The following is a 19984-nucleotide window of genomic DNA, read 5'->3' as shown; positions in this document are numbered from 1 at the left end:
TCTATTCTATGCACATATATTTATATAATTTATTTTTTAAAAATTCATTGAACTGAGGTTGAACAGGTTCAATCAGTTGAACCGAGATTTGAACACATTACCCATTCAATTAACGGCCTGATTTTCAAAACACTGAAAAAAAACCAAATCTGCCAGATTTCCAGGATCTATTACAACTCTGCGTAGTGCTTGCACGTCAACCTTTGTCCTCTTCAGTAGCAGGGAAAACACAAACCGTGAAGGCGAAAAGTAAAAAAATTTGTGCAGGAAAATTACCAAGTAATTAAAAGTAGTTGCACACCACCTTGTTGCCATGTATATTTGTCAGAGGAGACGTAGTTGCTGCTGAAGCTGTAGGAGGAAAAAATAATAAACTAATAAAAAGCGAAGAACACTAGAGCCAGGCGAAGAGTGTTGAAGGAATTTAAACCAAGTTATCTTAGTATTTAGTTTCCTAGTTCTTTTAGTTTCTTGTTTCGATGTCTGGTTTGTTTAATTTCCATATTAGTTTAGGTAATCTCAACTCAATTTCCAAATAAGTTTCAGTTTATAATTATGTTTGTTTAGGAAGTTTAGTAATCTATAAATACTACAAGTGTAGTAGATTATTACTTAAGAGTTGAGTCGAATTTTGGAGAGTTAAGTTGAATCTTGTTAAGTTGAGCTGAGGGAAAGCCTCTAAGTTGATAAAGTTACGACATGATATTGTTATTGCTAATATTTGAGTTAATAAATTATTGAGTATTTGTTATGTGTTTATTCTCCTCCTCTTCCTACATATCTTTATACGTGTTAGAATTGCTTCCACTGCTCGCATTTTTTTTTTTTTTGTGTAAGCAAGTGGTATCAAAGCTCTGGACTTTGATCCTGGGGATCCTAGAGCTTGTTCATGAAATTAAAGTATGGATCTGTGTTATTTACAACATTGTAACGTTTTTGTCTTTGATGGTAAAAAAGATTTTGATGTCTGGATTTGGATGATGAAGCCGCCATTTCAAACTATTGGACTTTGGAATATTATTGAAAAGGGGTTCATGTAACTTGTAGAAGATACAAAATTATCAAGCGATGCAATTAATGACTTAGAGAGGAATAATTAGTTGGATTGCAAGGCATTCCACCATCTCAGCATCCAAGTCCAATTACGTGTAGCTAAGAAATTCATACATGCAAAGATGACAAAGGAGACTTGAAAATTTTTGATGAATTATTATTGTCGTTATCGTGGCGAAGAATTGTGTGATGAAAAAGAAGAAAAAGAAGTTTTTGATAAAGCAAAAAAAGAAGAATCGCAGAAATTATGAGGGCACGTGAAGATGAAGAATTTGTAGGTGAAAAAGAAATTTCACATGTGATTGAAAGTGAAGTCGTTGATGATATGAAAGCTATGATTGAAGATTGTGATGCGGTAGAAATTCTTGATGAATTATTTGAAGAAAAAAATCAATTAGTCGGATTGGTTGATATCAATTATGGAGTTGAAGATTTTATTGAAAATTGTGACACTACTTTAAGTGATGGGATTGTTCATCTTGACAAATTTGAGGGTGTTGCAAACATTAGTAATGGCAACTATGATTTTAGGATTTTAGCAGCTGCCTGTCAATTGAATATGATGGTTTCTTGTTCTTCATGCTTTTAGTTATCTAGTCGTAATGTCTCACGCGTGTTGGCCGTGATTGTATTAATCCAAAATATTACTACACTTTTAAGATACTAAAATGTTTCGTAAAATTTTGATTGTTAGGTTTAGAGTAGAATAATTCTTATATTTTTTGAGTTCTTTTAAGCAATTTTTGTAAAACATTTTTAAATTTTGAACTCTTATATGGGATTGGTTTTTGATTTGGGACAATTTTAGAAACCTTAGAAGAAACCTCCCATGAAATTTTTCATAATATCACTCAACTCTCCCAAGGATTTTAAAATCTCACTTACCTCTCCATCAACTTGACAAGTTTAAATATTTCTATCAAATGTCACAGTGACAAAATTACCCTTACTCTTAGCAACTATTTATCAAAGAAGCCAAAACAAAATAGAATTTTTAAATTAAAAATGTAGATTAAGAAAAACAAATTGCTATCTAGTAATGGTCCATATTTCTCTATACAGAGGAGGTGATAGGATAGCAAAGGATGTAGATAAACTAAATCTAGTCAAAGTCAATCATTTAGGAGGATTTTGGTGAATAATTAACACCTTGAGAGATTTTGTGGACAATTATAAGTCAAGAAATTTTAGGTAATATATTTCAATACACGATATATTTTAAATTATGCTAAAAACTAAAAATAATCGCTTCATATGTGTGGTTTGTAATATAAATTCTACTTATAAAAAAAGTTTTGTAAATAAGTCAGAATTAAAAAATTAATCAAAAATGATCTAATGACCAAAAATATATCTAAGAATATCCTTTGACTTTATTAAAACATCATGCGTTATACCAAGTAATAATTGTTGTATATCTATTAAAGCACTCACTATTGCATTTATAACTGCTCATATGTTTATGTTTTTAATCTTATTTTATTTTTTATTGTTGTTATAAGCTTTATAAGTAGGATAACATAAAGGTACTATTGGAACAAAAGTTTATGTTTCTTGCATTTTTTTCAAAGGGGCTAAAATGTTACAAAAAATATCAATATGAGGGAGATAGGTGAGATTTTGAAAACCTAGAGAGTGCTAAGTGATATTATGAGAAACATCAGGGGTGGTTTCTAAAATTATCCCTATTTATTTTTATATCATTACTGAAATTTTAGTATGAAATGAACCGATAATTCCTATAGGTATTGAATAAAGTAAGTTGAACTTTTTTAAACCTTCATTGGATGGTCCTTTTTGGTAGGTCTGGATTTTGTTGAGATTTCTGCTAGCACTGATTTGTTTGCTGTGGTCACTATAATTGGGGATTTAATGCATCAATGATGGCAACTTTTGGTCATGTTTTAATCCTATTTTTTACTATTTTCCAAGCAAAAAATACATTAATTGCAAATGCTTTTTTTTTTTTCTTGTCCAGCTGTTTGGTTACTTTACATTTTCGTCTGATATTTTATGGTGCAACTCCACATTGTCATTTTTTTTGTCATCGTCACTTTATCTATATTATCCTACTCTATTCTAATCGAAGGGGAGGCTTAACTAAGCTTACCGGGGACTGAACTATCATCGGACTAGACGGGTGCGATGGTAGGTAAGGTTTGAACTCTTGATCTCCCACCCCACCAAACCTTAAGGACTTGGTGGTGATCAACGGCACAAAAGCTGTTGGTTACATTGTCCTTTATTTGGGTGAATGTAAAAAAGTAATAGTCAGGATTAAGGGAAATTTTCCAAATTTTCCAAGGATTAATTTTAGAAACCTCACTCAAAGTTCATCCTAATATCATCTAGTACCCTTAAAATTTTAAAAATCTCACTTACCTCCCCTATCAACATGATGTAACTTGATGTCCTGATCAGAGGTGATGAAATGACAATGTTACCCCAATATTTTCCTACTCTTTTAAGTAGCAAATGGTTGGGAAAAGAAATGAAAAGTCCTACAGTCTAAAATATCTGAAATAACAAGAATGACATCTAAAATATTTTTCTCCCTCTTTGTTAGAAAAATCATAGCCTTTAATGTTCATTTTTGATATAATTGATCTCCTGAAATTTTCACCCTAACTTCCCTCTTCGTGGGAAAATTTTTGTGTCTCTTTGGTACAAAATCTTTATTTTAATTTCTTCCTTATTCCAACCAATGTCTTAAAGTTTTTGCCTTTTCATAATTGAAGTAGTTTTAGAAGTTATTCGTGCACACAACGGTATTCTCCAATTACAGTGTCTCTAAATTTATTATTTATTGTACTTGCACCTTTTCATATTCTAAATTTAATATTTCACCTTATTTATTTTTTTTTCATATTTCAAAATTCATAAATCAAATTGTATAAGGGTAAAAATGGAAAGATAATGTAATCTTTCTCCACCAATGCATTTTTAATATTACTTTTACACATAAGGGAAGACAATGTCAGAGCTATGTGAGATTCTTGAAACTTCAGGACTATTAGGTGATATTAGGATAAACCTCAAGAGAGGTTTCTGAAATTAACCCATTTCCCAAATATTGTAAGGAAAATCATACTATGTTGTTTTAAAGCATTGATTCACAAAAATTAGATGAACCATGTCGTTTTAGAAGTCCATTACCGAGACTTATAAATGTCCAGATGTAATGAGCCGATTGGGCCCAACCATTTTCTCTCTCTACTTCTTCTTGAATCCCTCTCTCTTAGCCAATTTCAATTACTTTCTTTTTGTCATGCAAATATCCTCCTTTTCTTTAAATTCTTACTAAATTCCTAAAGAATTTGACAGTATACGAAACCAAATTGAATTCAGCATCTCCCACCCAATGCCAGCAACGACAAATAAGTGGTAGCAGTGATCCTATCTTCGGCCATTACAACTTCAATCACCATGAACCAGTTTGAGTGTTTAGTAGCTAGCAACCAAAATGCAACTACCAAGAACACAAAGAAAAAGAATTGCAAGAGATCGGATTCTTCAATTCTATTGGAAAGAACCTAGGTTGAAGCAGACCAATGCATCAAGGAAATGGCACCATATAGAAGCAGTTATCATCGCTGTTCGATAAATAACATTTCTTCAACTTTTTTCTAAAATTCTTGATTTAGTAGCCTTAGTTTATTTCTATTTTAATTTCTTATCTTTTTCGTCTTGAGATTTGTTTTATTTTTTTCGTCTTCAATCTTAAAGATTCTTGATTTTTGCCTTTTTGTGTATATTTCGAGAAGTTTTAAGAATTGCAGATGTCTTTAACAGCTTTGAGAGACGTTTTATATTTTTTTGGGGTGGGGTTGAGGAGATAAAGGAGAAGGGATAACAGAGTTTACTATGATGAAATAGTCGTTGACACAGAATTTAGTATGATGAAAGTGGTGTTTGAATCCCTATTTTTTCAGGATCACTCAAGCATAAGCTGTGTTAGATACTTCAAGTAATAGTGACTCACAGGTATATCAATTGCGATATACAAAAGAGTTAATTTTTAGAGTTATTTTATGTCTAAGTTTGGACTAAAATTGGAACAGTTGTGGACGGAGGAAGCCGATCGAAATTTGGTAAGGTTTTGCAACCAAAAGTTTTCCTTCACAATAGGGCACAATCGCCCTTGCCTTGGGTCATGAGGATGGGGGAAAGGCTGCTACAAGAGTTTCCTTCACCTCACTAGCATAGTGCCACTTGAAGGAAATGAAGCAAGTATTGTTTTTGCAAAAAAAGAATCGGAGCTTTCACTGAGGTTTTTAGTCTCTATGGAGAAGAATTCGATGATAGGTTAGAATAGTATTTTATCCAAGATTTCACAAAAAAACATCGCAGAAATATCAGGAAACATCTCAAGGCTATGAGATTGTTAAGAAGACCTTGCCAATGGACAAAAATGGCCCTCCGTTTGATGGATGTGGTGTCTATTGAAATTGATTCAATTTTGGATGACATTGATTTTGTCTCAAGCATCACTCAAGCAAGGCATGAGGCCTGAAACAAGGCAATCTTGAGAAAATGTATGATGCCTATCTTTAAGTGTTTGGCAGATGCCAAAATGCACAAGAGTAGTGTCCATCAAATTGTTGTTATAGGTGATCCAAAGATTCCAAAAGTGGAGCAGTTGATGCATGAATAGTTACGATGGAAGCTGTTGGGGTATTCTAATAAAAAATTACAAATATCCCATAATTATCTATTAATGTTTTCGGTTACAAATTCTATATATTATTATGTAATAGCCATAATGGATACAATGGCTATATAATTATGAGTTGATTATTATATAATTAATTTAGACTATTATGTTTTGTAACCAAAGATTGTATAATGACCTTTCTTAATATTCTAACTTACAACTTCTAGAGGTAACATATTGAAACCTACTACATTGGATTAAACTCCGTAGGAGTACGAATCATCTTAAAGAGAACGATGTAGTCTGCGCATCAACCCATGCCAAATGTACTTTTATGGTACAAATTATTTGTAGTTTTTATGCAATATTGAGGTATGAGAATTCTTGTTAATTTTCTTGTTGAATTTAGCTCAAAACCAACAATTTTAAGATGATTTTGGTCGTATTCAAAAGGCATTATACTTATAAATTTTGAACTAGTTGTGAAACTGCCAAGTAATTTTAGATGCGTCTCATTTATTTATGCACATGAAATCTAATGGCGAGCTTTTAAGAGTAAGTAATTGACTAATTCAATTTCCAAGACTTGTAGTTTATCTATAGAATGCAATGCATTTTATAATTGCTCAATCACATTCAAATTAAATTGGAAGTTTTTTGGTTCAGTTTGTGGGGTTTCCCTTAATGCAGGTAACGTTCGAGGGGTCTTCGGGAGTTGGTGGCTCAAGCGGGTCAAATCGGAGAGGCTCAAATTCATCTTCCGGCTCTTGCCTAGTCTTATCTGCTGGCACATCTGGAAGGCTAGGAATAAGGCGCGATTCCAAGGGATGGGGATGAACCCGGTTATTGTTTGTCGGGCTGTTTTCCGGGATCTTAAGGATGCCTATGGCCTGGAATTCATGGAGTTGCAGTAGGTGTGGGATTGGCCTACGTTCTTCGACAGGGTGGAGCAACGGCCTGTTGTCTTCCGAATGAAGTTGATCCGTTGGTACTCTCCTCCGCCTCGGTTTGTTAAGATGAACATAGATGGATGCTCGAAAGGTAACCCTGGGGTGAGTGGTGGAGGTGGGATCCTTTGGAGCTCTAAGGGTAGATTGCTATTTGCGTTCTCGGGGTTCTTAGGGCAATGTACCAGCTTACAGGCAGAGGCCAAGGCTTTGCTGCTTGGGCTGCAGTTATGTGTGCAACGAGGCTTCTTGGAGAATCTAATTGTTGAATCAAATTCTTTGATGCTAGTACGAACTCTCTGGCAAGAGTCCCGTTGTCCTTGGTCCATCGATGGGGAGGTGGAGAAGATTTTACATCTGGCTCTTAGAGGGGTTCAGGTCGTGCACTGCTACAGGGAAGCTAATACGGTGGCGGATGTGCTGTCTAATGTGGGCTGTGCCCATATCGATCAGAGGATTTGTGTGTATGACACCTTTGTGGGCCTCCCATTTTTAGCCAGGGGTGCTTATTGTTTAGACAGATTGGCTTTTCCCTCCTTTTGCAGATGCAGGCCCTTGCGCCGGAATTCCAATGTGTAACAATCCTTTTTAATTGAATAAAAGTCCGAGAGTTTTTGAAAAAAAAAATTTAAAAGTTCATTTCTTAAATGTGTATCATCTCATAGTCTTGAAATACCTAAAGTTATGTTATTAGACTTGTTTATGAGTATTTTCTTGGTTTCGGTTTTCAATGCAATTGCCAAAAAAAAAATAATTGCTCTACAAAAGTACAAGTCTTATGACATTATAGTTTAAAAATTATAAACTAGTGGGCCATTAACTTGAATTCAACTCCAGTCGAGATAACTAAACACAATGCATGTATAACTTGGAGTCAAGTTAAATTTCCAAGTTTGTAGACAGCCTCATCTTTAACAATGATGGTCTCAAAATATATAAAAGACTTTGCAACTATTTAGTTGTTGAATATGTTAGATTTCAAAAAGTCAAGTTTCTTGTTGCAGTTAATGTGTGATTTGTGCGCATTAAGATGGCTCTTACGCTTAGATACGACTCTGAGTGTATATCGTTTAGAGTACTTGGAACACTATTTCCACACAATCTTAATGCATGAACTTCGTGAATAGTCTTGAATGCATAATTGTTTGAAATAGTGGGGGTATGTAATTGCATGATAACATTGGTTACATTCTATACTAATTTCTTCAATTGAGTGCATGACCATGACATGTTGAGGATATTTTGTATGATATAATCCTTGTGTAATTTGAAATATTTTGTAGATGAATATGTAAATAATATCTACGGAATTGAATGAATCATTTGTCAATGCTTTGCCATGCTTTTAACTATGTGATTATAAAAGATGTTAATATATTATTTATGCTAATGTATGGTACTTTATTGGTTATGAGTATAAATTCCATCTTCTATTAGATTGCTTAGTGGTAGTACATACTCCCAATGATTTTGCTCAAAGTACCTTTGTCTAAAATTGGGGTGAATTCTTAGTTTGTGATGGAAAAAAAAAAAGAATTCTACAACGAGGGCGGATTTTGGAGTTGTTTCTACAAATGGGGGTCTTCGCATTTTCAGAATGCGAGCTCACCGAGCTCGCACTATCCAGCATCCAGCGCCAAGACCCATTTCGAAAAAAAAAAGGACAAAAGTGAGTGGGAGAAGCAGAACAAAGAAAGAGCTGGTTGAATAGCTGTCGAACAGCAAAACAAAGAATTCGGAATTGTTGAATAGCAAAACAAAGAAAACAGAGCTGGTTTCTGCACATCGAAGCATCCAAAAAGACCGGAGCAGACCGGAGCATCCAAAGACTGGTTTCGCGTTTGCCGCTTCCCAAAATTTGCCAGCATTGCCGTCCTATTGCTACTGTCAAACAACATAAAGGTTAGGCTTTTGCACTTGCAATGCCTCACGTATAGCATTTTAAGTTTAATGAATACTTGAATACTTTCATCCAAGGGCAGGTTCAGATTTGTTGCGAAATTTGGGTGTAAATGTGATGTGGGTTGTGCTTATTTTTGCAATTTTTGTGGTGGATTTGAGGAAATACATTATATTTTTCGAATTCGGGCAATTTTTCTGTTTCCAATTTGTTGCAGTTTATTTACAGTTTCTGCAATTAGTGCAGAAAAAGCATGATCCGAGCTCGGATACGACTAAAGGCAGGAGGATCCGACCTCGGATCCTTATGATACGAGGTCGGATCCATAGTTGTTAACTCAGATCCGAGGGCTCGTCTGATCATCTGTTGAGAAGGATCCGAACCCTGTTGGATCCGAAGGATGCCATAAATAATCCGAGCTCGGATCCTCGCATTTCATAATAATAAATGCGAGGTGTGGTTTTATTTTTTGTTAAAATTTTTTGTGGATATCGTCGTGCGAAAATTCGAGCTCCGTGAGTTCGCATTTGCTGAATGCGAAGACCCTTTGGATGTAATCCCATGCTCAAAATGCCCCATTTGTAGAATTCTTTTAAAATTCATCAGATTTTTTTTTTAAAATCTATTTATCGACCCTATTACTTTTGGTCGAAACACTATGTACATTGGATATTGTATGTTTTGCAATTGGAGCTTTGAGACTTTATTGACATTATGTAGTTTATAGATTGGAGCTTTTGAATTTCATGGATATTTGGATTGTTTGACAGGGAGTTTGAGGCCATTTATAGGGGAGACTATGTCGAAATTTTTGTAGATCTTTCTTTGTGAGGGTAACTCACTATTAGGTTATTTATTTTATATTACAACTACCGTTTCTTATGCATAAGGCTTAATTCAGATTTGATACAAGCCATTAGCTAATTTATGTTATATTACAACTATTGGATGTTTGTCGACAAGTTGAAATAGTATAGTTTGTTAAATTTTATTTTTGTAGAAAAGGGCGTTAGAATATGAAATACGGATTTATTTTAAGGCTAATTGATGGATTGAAAGTCAATGACCAACCTTGAAAGTCAATTGACGGATTTATTTTTTGTAGTTGGCAAAATCTATAATGCTACAAAAGTGGCAAAATCTGCTACAGGGAAAAACAACATTAATTTTGTAAGATTCATAGCTAGAATATCACATCATTGTGAATGTGGATCTTGTTATGCGGTGTGAATGTGGAGCCCAAATATATATAACTTCTAAATACATTTCTTACGCTTGTACTTTGAAAATTATAGGGTCTCTTGACAATATGTAGTGTGGCAAATGTGATTACTACTTCATCGGGTTCCCTTTTCGGATTGGTTGGCAGGGAATTTTAGTCTAATTTTAGGGGAGACTCTGTCCAAATTTTCTAAAAATTGCGTTCGGAGTTTTAGGCTATTGCTATCGTTATTTATAGCATATTTCATACCTGTTTTCAATTTTTTCATAAACATCTGGATCGAAATTAATCTATATAATAGTTCCAATTTCGACCTACAGTCCATCCTCTTTCATTTGTTTGGACCCTTGGACTACTAATTCTAATATATTGTCCCCAAAATAGGGATTCATTTTACAAACATGTCTGTAGAAAGACCTCTGCAGGTAAACCTATACTGGGGAGGACAAATACATTACGAGGGTGACTTTATTTGTTATTTGCCTCGTACTTCCAACCGGACATTCACTTTGAGGCATAGAATTGGATACGGGGAGTTGGTTGATAGGATTTACCACTATATTGGGGTCGATAAAGGGATGTTCAAGCTGAAATTGTTTCTTCGTCAACCGTTGGAGAGTTCCAAATATACTGTTTCCGCAGTGGTGGATGATGAAACTCTTGATGTAATGTACGATCTTTGGATCGAAAGAGTTTCATACATGGCGGAAATTTATATCGAGAAGGAAGAAATCGTCCAAATGCCTGTAGTTAATAGCGTATTCACTGGACCAATAGGTAATGTTGGTCCAATGATGTCGCTTGTACATGCATTCATGGATCCAACAAAGTTTAATTTCGGTTCTAGTTCAGTCGTTCCAGAGACTTCATCGGCATGTCACTATATGCATGATGATCGATCTATGAATTCATTAGAACCAAGGCTCACATCAGGGTCCATGGGTGCCCAGGAATATTTTCATGGCCTGGATTCGATTCCAAGTTTTGGAGATCCAGGTCCATCATGCCATATTTCTCCAAATGGGATCGAGTCTAACCCTGGGCAAGGTTGTCGCAGTTCAGCTGAAGATGATGTATATGCTAGTATACATGATAGGCTCCTTGGCTCTCTTGAAGATGATCTGGAAGAAGATGACCCGGAAGTTGATGCGGAAGAGGTTGAAGAGTCGGAGTCGCAAGATGTGTCTGGTAGTGACTCGGATGATGAGCATGAAGGTGGGAGTTTAACAGTAAATCTCGATATGTTCCACTTGGACAAACGCAATAGCACAGCTGGCAGCTCTGCATATGTGCCAAGAGGAATGGCATTTTTCTCCGATCTTGGGAACATAGATGATGATGATATAGAAGAGGAGGATGGATTGGAGCGTATTGTAACATTCAGTGAGGAGAATAATAATATACGTCTTCATATGAGATTTGAGAGTAAGCAGCAGCTCAGCCGAGCAATTAGAATGTGGTCCATCAATCACAATAGGGAGTTCAGAGTTATTGAGAGTAAGAGTAACACGTGGTTTGCTAAATGCAAGTCATCAATTGAAAGAACTCCTTCCACTTCAACCGCGCCATCGTATCCACCATGCGACTGGTGTGTTAGAGCCGTAAAGAAAAAGACTCATGGAATGTGGCAAATTACAAAGTGGGTCAATGACCATAACTGCTTGGGCGACATGATTAGAAATAACAATACAAACCTGACGGCTTCCGTTTTTTCAAGGCACATCTTCCGTAGCATTGAAGATGACCCTGGATTAAAGGTCAAGAACATACTAAGTTCCGTTAAAGAAAACTTGAAGGTTGATGTGTCTTACAAAAAAGCCTGGTATGCCAGACGTAAAGCAATTGGGCTTGTGTTTGGATCTTGGGAAGCGAATTTTGCCGAACTACCATAGTATCTCGATGCCCTGGTGCAATCCAATCCAGGCACCGTGGTGGAGTGGTCGCATCATTCGGATAGTTCGGATCGAGTTAAGACCTTTAAGTATGTATTCTGGGCATTTGGACCGGCTATTGAAGCATTCCACATGTGTAGGCCGGTTATATGCGTTGATGGCACTCATTTGCGTGGCGAATACAAGGGTAAACTCCTTGTTGCAGTCACGCAAGATGCGAACAACCAGATTCTGCCAATTGCTTATGCCATAGTTGATGAGGAGACGATTTCCAGTTGGTCGTGGTTTATGGAACAATTAAGATATAATGTGGCACTTGATCGACATCCTATCTGTATCATTTCCGATCGCCACAATGGTATCATCTATACCATGACACACTTTGACTATTGGGAGGAACCTTTAGCCTACCATAGATTTTGCCTGCGACATGTTAGGAGCAATTTGATGACACACTTCAAAGGTTTACACCTTCGCAAGTTGTGTTGGGCAATGGGAAGGGCAAGACAATTACGCAAGTGACGGATGTTCAGAAGAGAACTACGGAGCATGTTCCCAGATGCTTGGAATTATCTGTCAGCCATTAGTCCAGAAAAGTGGTGCCTAACACACGACGATGGCTGTCGTTGGGGTATTCTAACTACCAACATATCCGAAAGCTATAATAATGTCTTGCGCGGGGCACGGCATTTGCCAATTCGTGCATGCATTGACATGACATTTCATCGGACAGTTGCGTTATTTAAGACGAGAAGGGAAGATGCTTCACATTGTCGCAATCCTTTTTTCCCAAGGATATGGCGGCGTTTTAAAAATGCTGAGCGGAAGGCAGGCGCCCACAGAGTCATTGAGTTCGATGGCCCATCGGGCGTATAGAAGGTTATCACAGGGCGGCGTGTCGATGGTAAAGGAGGCAATACGCAAACCATCAGGTTTTTTGATAAGACATGCTCTTGTGGAAAGTGGCAGATATACAGGCTTCCTTGTTCACACGCTTTGGCGATGTGCAGGAATAGAGGTGACAATCCGGGATTGCTTGTGGACCAGCAGTTTACCAAAACAAGGTGGGCGGTCCAGTATTCAGCCATGTTTAACCCATTGCCGCATCAAGATACTTGGCTCCATCCTGGGTGGGAGCTGCAGGCAGACAAGAGCAAATTTATTACACGTCGGGCAGGGCGGGTTCGAGCTAGCAGAATTCGGAATGAGATGGATGAAAGGGATCCAGACGAACCAAGAAGATGTCGAAATTGTCATCAGACGGGTCACAATAGGAGAAATTGTCCGAATTATAGGCCTTGATTTGATCGACTCCCTAGAAATTTGAATTTCATGTCAGTTCAATCTTTTTGAACGTGTGGTTCGAGCTAGTTCATTTGTGTTCGATTCTGGATTTATTTTAAATAACTATATTAGTGACTTTCATTGATCATTTGTCAAATGCATCCCTCGTTATGTACTTTGATAAGTATTGAATTTCCAGTTTACACCTGCAGCCCCAAAGTATTTTTGAATCTGTATTGGCAGGGAGTTATGGCTGCTTTATAGGGGAGACTCTGCCAAATTTTTTGTCAAGCCAAGTTTTAAAATATGACTACAAATACATTGCTGCAGTATATGAATACATAGAGGGATAACAAATGTTTCTAAAAAAAAATAACTGATAGAAATGGAGTTCTCACTCGATGTATCTTAGTTCTATGGTCAAAATTTGCTATAAAAAAAAGCCGTGCCCGCGATTTATAGGTCAAAATTGGATACTGCCCACTTTTAGGGTTTTACTTATGCATAACTCATGGTTTTTAATTGATGTAGATATTTGCTTGGGATTATGGCCGACACTCCTATCCCTGCAGGCCTACATCCAGGACCATACGTGCACGACATTATATCGGGAGGAACTGCACACCGGGCGCATTCAATTTTTCACGGACATATTGAGGGCAATCAGTTAGATGTCAGACGGTGTGACAGAGGATTTTGGGAGCATACGCCTATTCCTGATCGGGTTTTTCGTTATATTGCCTTGGCTGGATTTGAGGGGGTGCTTGAGAGTGGATATCAGATGGTTGACCTTTCTTTGATCACAAGTTTAGTCGAGAGATGGCGGCCCGAGACGCATACATTCCATTTACCGGTTGGAGAGGCTACCGTGACATTACAGGATGTAGATGTGTTGTGGGGGTTGCACATCGATGGTCCACCGGTTATAGGGGTAGACACATACCGCAGCATTCAGGAGTGGGGAGCCATTTGTGAGGAGCTCCTTGGATTTTCTCTTGCAGTTGGATACTTTGATGGACAGAGGCTAAAGTTGGGATGTTTAGCAAGAGTCTTGGATACAGAGTTGCCACCCGATGCTTCAGATGCGGAATGTAGGCAGCGTGCGCGCATCTACCTCTTACTGATATTAGGTGGACATTTATTGTCCGATAAGTCCGGCAACAAAGTCCCTTTGTTGTATCTTCCATTACTGCGGGACTTGGAAACTGTTGGGCAATATAGTTGGGGTAGTGCGTGTTTGGCGACTCTCTATCGGTCACTTTGTGATGCCACGTATTCTGCCAAATCGGCTATTGCCGGTCCATTAGTTTTGCTACAGGTACATTGCACTCAATAGGGACATTTATCTTCGATTTTTTGCATTTTATCATTTTGCAATTTTAACATTGATTCTAATTTTCTAACAGCTCTGGATTTGGGAACATATACCAACTATGCGTCCGGACCGAATTGCGCCGTTGGAGCATTACCCTGGTCCATATGGAGCTAGGTGCGTCGTTTCACCCTTATTTCGGGTGTTTCCGTGACATTTGATATCGAACCAACTTTAATTTGTTCTAAACAGGTTCCTACTTTTTATATTTTTAGGTGGAATAATGACTTGGACGTACACAGAGTTGTTAGGCATGTTGTGCCCGCATTCCGAGATCAGTTGACAGGCCTGCGGGCTGAAGAGGTATTGACTAGCATATGATGTGCATGTAATGGCCAATAGTGGCTTTTTTGTGTAAAAATGAAAAAATGAGCAAAGAACCTCACCCTTCGATTTGCAATGTAGATGTGTTTGATGTGTTTTAAGAGATTGGGTATTGTACTTTTGGTATATTACATGTGCGTGTGAGGTTAGATTTCATAAATCGGTTTTCACCCGCATTTTTTGGAATTTTTTGGAAAATATTCGAAAAAGTTTGGTAAATTGCAGTTTCTGCAATTAGTGCAGACAACTACAGATCCGAGCTCGGATCCTAAGTGCCCAGACGGATCCGACCGCGGATCCATTGATCCGAGCTCGGATCCAAAAATTCTTCTAAGATATCCGAGGGATCATCTGTGCTTCCGCAGGCCTACATCCGAACCCTGCCGGATCCGCACTCATTCAGTTTCGATCCGAGCTCGGATCGGTTCCCTTTGTTAGAATTGAACATTCGGAAGTTTAATTATTTCTTAATACAAAAAATAAAACAACTTTCATTTTATATTTTTTTCAGTTCATATGGCAGCCATATTCGGAGGACGTCTTGGTGTATGTGTTGTGTTAGTGTATTGTGGTTATATGTTAGGGTATTGTAGTTGAGCCGCACCTCCCTCATCGGGTTATGCGGCAGTTTGGGTTTCATCAGTCCCTGCCTGATATGAGGTTGACGGATAATCAGGCAGTTCTACATTTTCTAGATCGTCGTGGTAGGGCGAATCAAGACTGGAGCACCACGCATAGACAATATATTGATATTTGGACTGATCGACGTGTGCATGTACAAGATGGCACAGTAATTGAAGATACTACATATCCATCGGATGAGTATGTTCAGTGGTATCGGGAGCGCACGGTGATTTATATTTCAAATCCGAGTCGATTTCCCCCTTTCCCTGAGGGCTTTCAGGGTGATAGCGCTAGGGCACAATATCTTGTATAGTTTATTTCCAACCCACTTTTAATAATCACAAATAGTTTACTGACCTTTTAAACTATTTTTCACCAGTGTATGTCCTACTAATTCTTATATTTGTTTTTCCAGAGCGATGCCATGTCTCGCATGTATTTCATGGCACAGGACTCTCTTGTAGTTAGTGATGAACAACACAGCGGATATTTTCAAGAGTTGAGGGACTTTGCATCCACATCTTTGCATCATGTAGGAGAGTCCCGCCGACTTGCATTTCGTCCTCCACATGTACCACATGAGATTCCACTATACCCTGATCCATGTCGTGTTCAGCGAGCTCCTAGAAATACCCACGGAAGTCAGCATGGCGGTGGGCGACGTCGTAGACTCCGATCACCAGAACCCGCCATACAAACTGGATTCCATGGAGGTTCGATGGCAACTGAAGACCAAGCTGGCGCATCTACTTTTGTCACACCTCAGATCGAAGTCATGCATGAGGGAGGTGTATCGATTGGCCATTATCACAGGTCCCCTGTGACGTACACAGAGTTTACGCCCGATAGGGACTCACATCGCGATGTTTCTGAGCAATGTGAAGGAGGTGAATGCACAAGCACTGAAATTCAAGATGCTACACTGTTGACACATATTACTCAAGTCCATACAGTAGTGCCAAATCAACCACGTCGAAGCCAAAGAATACCCAAACCAACAACATGTGATACTCATGGGAAACTTGGGCAGCATTGATTGCACGCTACTTGTATTGTTATTGTATAAATAACCTAACTTATGGATTACATACTTTTGTTTGTGACATTTTGTATATATTCTAAAATTTCAGGAATATGAGTGGAACAACGCGATCGCGCGTATCTTAGTTCTCACTTTATATGAGTACTCTTTTAAACACTACAAAAAAAATGTAGGTTATATGAGTATTCTTATGCATTATACAGCTCTACACCTCTATTTTATACACGGTAGCCCAGTTACATGTCGGAACTTCCATCTTGAAGGTGCAATTCAAGAACACGTGGTTTAAGTTAGTTTTTCTAACCAAATTGTGTTTTAAGTGCTTAAAATTCCCATGCATATACATGCATTGTGCATTTCAAGTGAGTTTTGGTGATATCATGGTTATAAAAGCTCATGGACTCATTTGATATGTATTTAAGGCCAAAAAATGCCATTTTTGTGTAAAAGTGTAAAAATGACCAAAGAACCTCACCTCTCGATTTCCAATGTAAATGTATTTGTTGTGTTTTGAGAGGTTGGATATAGTGTTTATGGTATATTACATGTGCGTAGGAGGTTAGAATTGATAAAATGTTTGTCCAATGTGTGAATTGAAATTGGCCGAAAAAGGGGAAAAAAGTTTGAAAAATTGCAGTTTCTGCAATTATTGCAGAGAAACACAGATCCGAGCTCGGATCCTAGGAAGCCCAGAAAGATCCGACCGCGGATCTATAGATCCGAGCCCGGATCCATTTCAACCCAGATAGATCCGAGGGATCGCCTGTGTTTCTGTTGAGACTGATCCGAGGCCTGTCGGATCCGAGGCCTTCATGAACCGATCCGAGCTCGGATCGGTTCGCGGATATAGCAGAAACGAGGCTTTGTTTCTGCGCTTTTCAAAAATTTTCTTCCCTCTTCTCACCGAAACCCCACCCCTTTCTTCCAATCTTCTATTTTAACCATCAAATCTCCAATCTTCCTTCATAAAAACCTCCCCAAACCTCTTCTGATTAGTAACCCCAATCTATTTTACCAAGAAACAACATCAAACAAGGGTTTTGATCTGCAAAACCTCAATTCGGGCCGCACCTGATTTCCTCAACTTGGGGGGTATTTTGGCGTGTTTATGTGTAAAATTTTACATCTTTTTCATCCTCCATTATCAATCTACACATTTGAGGTAACAATTTGTAAATTTCTTTGACATTTTATAATTTCTTATTCGGGATTTTCTAGTTTTTGGGAATATTATGATAAATGCATATTTGTTGGGATTTCTTGATATAATTGTGCCACATTGTGCTTAAAGAGATTGTTACAGCTATTTTCATGCTTATTTTTTAGAAAACTGTGGATTTGGTGATATTTTTAAGATTTTTTCTCAATTTTTGGGCATGAGCATTTTAGTGATTTAGACTTGTGAATGTTCGTTTTCATTGAATGAATGAAATTGTTCTTAGGAGTATAAGTTATTGTTGTACCAAGTGAAAATGATATGCCAACTAGATCACATTCCATTGGGTAAAAGAGCGTGTTTATAATTTAGTTAAGTACGTTCAAACCTTTTGGCAAACTTACGGCTCATTTGTATGCACTTTATTAAGAATGCTATAGTCAATTGTTGTGTGATTCTTGGTTAAAATTATGATTATATTGGCATATACATTGTTGAAATGATGGTTAAGGTTCAAATGATTCATTTCTTTGAGGACGATTTTACTTGAAAATATGCAGTTGAGCTTGAAATGCGTAAAATAGGATCTTTGGTTGTATTTTTTTTGGTACATGTTGGCAGGGAGTTTAGCCCTTTTACAAGGGGAAACTCTGCCGAAATTTTCTTAAATTCTTATTTAACATGTGTGAGCAAGTTTATACGTTTTCTAATGAACGTTCATCTTGTTTTGGTATAGGTATTATGGCTCGCACAAGGAGGGCTCGCATTCGTACTCCTACTCCTTCCTCAAGTGAGGAACACACACCCTCTTTGCATAAGGAGTCACCTGAGGAAGAATCTTCCTCACCTGAGCCGCCACCGCGTTCTCGCCGGAAGACCGCATCTACTAGCCGTGACGAGCCACCGCCAGACTACGATACCACACGATTCACATCGCTCGAAAACCAAGAGTGGTATGAAGCCGGACTGGACAAGGAGATCATCATTGAGAAACACTTGGCACCGGAGGTGGACGCGCACTATCACATTTCTACAGCATTCAAGAGACTTGGATGGGAGAACATCCTTTAGTTGCCCAAGCACTACTACCCCAACCTGGTCCGGGAGTTCTATGCTAATGTAGAAAACAAGCAGAGCCACAGTGGCAACCTCATTGTCTCATGGGTTAGAGGCACGAGAGTGGCTCTCAATCGAGATGCACTGAGACGCTTCGTCCAACTCAAAGACGAAGGCGACGACGTCAAATTGACCAAGGAGTTCAAAGCTAGAGATCCTTGGGAAGTGGGAGAGGCTGTGGGACGTCTAAAGGGGCAGTACCGTGAGCGAGGAAGTTCGAAAAAACTCACGGTATATGCCGACTCCTTCGATCATCGATTCCACCTGATCTTCTATCTTTTTGCCTTTAATGTGGTGCCGAAAAAGAGTGGCAAACAGGAGATCCGAAATAGTGATCTCTATTTTCTGGATAAGATGACACATGGAGTGGGTAGGCAGTTGACCGGAATTCCTCTACCCAGCATTATCATCAGTTATATGCAGACCACAGCTCGCATGAGGGCCGGCGACACTTGTTTTGGATTTCCTCGACTGCTATCACTTGTTTTTGAGAAGCTCAAGGTTCCTCTTCGAACCGAGAGAGCGGTGGTAACTAGGTCGGCCGAGGAGGTGAATGCTACGATACTCAAATCCTTGGGTATTTCTACGGATTTTGGAGCAGCTTTGGTCCGGGACACAGGAGAAGCATCGACTTCCACTCAGCCTCCGCCTCACACTGAAGCACAAGCGGAAACTCAAGGGACGGAGGCACAACGGACTCTTCCTCCTCCTATTCCGCGACCACCTCCTCAACCGCACTCCAAGTGGCAAGAGCTCCTAAATGCCATTTGTTGTATGGAGACGCGAGTTGTCGAGCGCATTGACCAGACGGAGCGGATGATGACCGAGCGACTCGACCGACATGATCGCCGTCTTCGTGCGATTGAGGATCATTTTCATATCCACCGGTCCCCTACCCCTACTCGTACACCTCATCAGGAGGAGGGCCATGTTGGTACCTCACAGGGTCCTCATGGAGCCGAGGAGGCAGTAGACCCTCGTTCCCAGCAGCCATGATGCTGTTTAGCGGATTGGATCTTTTATTTCTTTATTTTTCTTTTCTTTTGTTAAGACAAACTTTGTAGATTTTATTTTCCTTTTAGTTGAATCATCTTGTGCTACCTATGCTGTTTGGTACCCTTGTTGTCTTATTTTGGACAGAAAATGGATGATTGTGATGATTAAGGGCTTCAAATTGCATCACCACCTATTTGAGTGGCTCTCATTGTATTTTTAAATGCATAAATTTAGTTGTCTATGGCTTCAAATTGTTGGTTTTGTATTTGGAAATATTGTCATAATTTTCTTGAATTTGAGGTTGTTGACAGGGAGTTTTGTCCATTTTATAGGGGAAATTCTGTCAAAAAGTGTATAAAATATTGTCAAAACTTTCAAGTTAATGGCCAAAATGTTCAATTT

The sequence above is a fragment of the Coffea eugenioides genome, chromosome 2 (assembly GCF_003713205.1).
Source record: "Coffea eugenioides isolate CCC68of chromosome 2, Ceug_1.0, whole genome shotgun sequence".
Taxonomy (NCBI): domain Eukaryota; kingdom Viridiplantae; phylum Streptophyta; class Magnoliopsida; order Gentianales; family Rubiaceae; genus Coffea; species Coffea eugenioides.
The sequence above is the reverse complement of the archived record's forward strand: the minus strand, read 5'-3'. Positions refer to the sequence as shown.